This window comes from Diaphorina citri, unplaced genomic scaffold, assembly GCF_000475195.1.
Source record: "Diaphorina citri unplaced genomic scaffold, Diaci psyllid genome assembly version 1.1 scaffold10597, whole genome shotgun sequence".
Lineage (NCBI taxonomy): Eukaryota > Metazoa > Arthropoda > Insecta > Hemiptera > Psyllidae > Diaphorina > Diaphorina citri.
The window spans coordinates 1-1,878 of record NW_007387971.1 but is presented as its reverse complement, the minus strand read 5'-3'; the positions used below and the strand labels follow the sequence as shown (position 1 = coordinate 1,878).

General features: G+C 43.4%; 1 long non-coding RNA gene across 1 annotated transcript; it reads left to right on the top strand.

The window, feature by feature from the left end:
* The first annotated feature begins 321 nt into the window (after positions 1–321).
* LOC113472933 lies at positions 322–1,094 on the top strand. The gene is made up of 2 exons (XR_003395056.1): positions 322–482; positions 987–1,094. It is a non-coding gene; the product is annotated as an uncharacterized LOC113472933 (long non-coding RNA).
* The last annotated feature ends 784 nt before the right edge of the window (positions 1,095–1,878 follow it).

Sequence of the window (1,878 nt, the reverse complement as noted above, 5' to 3'; positions counted from 1 at the left end):
ATACCTCGGCTGGGATTGAACCCACGCCCTCCTGTTTACCAGGCGAGCGCCTTGACCACTACACCACCGAGGCAGGGTCGCGGGTTCAATTCTCGCCCGAGGCAAACTTTACAGATAAGGATCGTTCTCCAATCTCCAAAAGGCTGGCTTCCTCCTATCCTGTCCTCCTTTTCTCTTCGATTTGACGGTAAGACCCCCGACGATAACACAGTTCCCTCTATCAAACCGGTTCAAGTCTTCATACCCTCCATTCTATTCTATTCTATTCTATTCTATTCTATTCTATTCTATTCTATTCTATTCTATTAATATTCTATTTCAGTCGGAGTGGCTACCGGTTAGTGTGAGGTCCTGGTCACCTATCAGTCTAGTCTACTCCGTGGCGCATTATACGCATACGGGCAAAGGGTTCACGTATGCAGCGACGTATGCGTTTGTGGATGATAATCTGTGCGGACACCACACGCTCGAGCAACATTCAGGTGCGTCACATAACGTGACTATGCGTGACGTGAGGTTACTATGCGTGACATGGGGTTATTATTTTGTTAAGGCGGTCTCTACCTGATCCCTTGGATGCCGCGTCCATTTTAGTTTTAGGACTGTTGCACTGCTGACATGGGATTGCTATGCGTGACAGGATGAGTCACAGGGCGTAATTTCGCATAAAATTACGACATTTAGCGTAACTCAATGTGACTGAGTCAAATGACTTAACATGCTCCTTTTTTTTCGTTCAACTTACTGAGAATCTATAAAATTGAACTCCATGTTGCACTGCTGACATGGGATTGCTATGCGTGACAGGATGAGTCACAGGGCGTAATTTCGCATAAAATTACGACATTTAGCGTAACTCTATATGACTGAGTCAAATGACTTAACATGCTCCTTATTTTCGTTAAACTTACTGAGAATCTATAAAATTGAACTCCACTGACGCGTACCTACCTTTAGTTGACGAAAGCTCTCTTTACTTTCCTCAGGTCTCATCCAGTCATCCCAATCCGTTCAACGTTCTTCCCTCTACAACACCGATCTGAATTACTACTACAACCTCCATTGCACCTGGCTGCTGACTGCTTCCATACCTCGGTCTATCTATATTGAATTCTATAGCGAACAGAACAAGCCTTGCGCTTCCTGGAACGTCAGCGTGCATCGGTAATGATGAAGGACATACTACGGGCATGCTACGACACAGAGCACACGAGTCTTATATAGGGTGCATCGGTAATGATGAAGGACATACTACGGGCATGCTACGACACAGAGCACACGAGTCTTATATAGAAGCGGTGGTGAAACATGAGGGAGTGAACTCGTTGTGAAGTTCACAATGTGAACCCTTCCACGAGGCGGAGTGAATTCTGGACACTGTGGTAGAAAAAAGTCAACGGATGTGAATTTGTTACCTCCCATAAAAATGGCGGTGAAAAACTTTTCTTCGAAGGCTATACTCACAGGGTCTTCATAACTTAATGAATAATTTTTAGGAGGTGATAGATTGGATCAAAAGAAAACTTTTTCCTCTCCATACATACGATAGGTGTCCACAAACATGGCGGTGAAAAACTTTTCTTCGAAGGCTATACTCACAGGGTCTTCATAACTTAATGAATAATTTTTAGGAGGTGATAGATTGGATCGAAAGAAGACTTTTCCTCTCCATACATACGATAGGCGTCCACAAATATGTCACCCTCAGTACTCTTCTCAACAACCACAAAAAATTTCATCAAAATCGGTCAAGCCGTTTTTTCGTGAAAAAAGGACAACAAAAGGTCCATCAGAGTAACTGCGCCGTAACAGACAGACATACATGTACATATTTCTGTGTATGCAATATGCAACAATTTAGTCGAATTTCGCGTTATT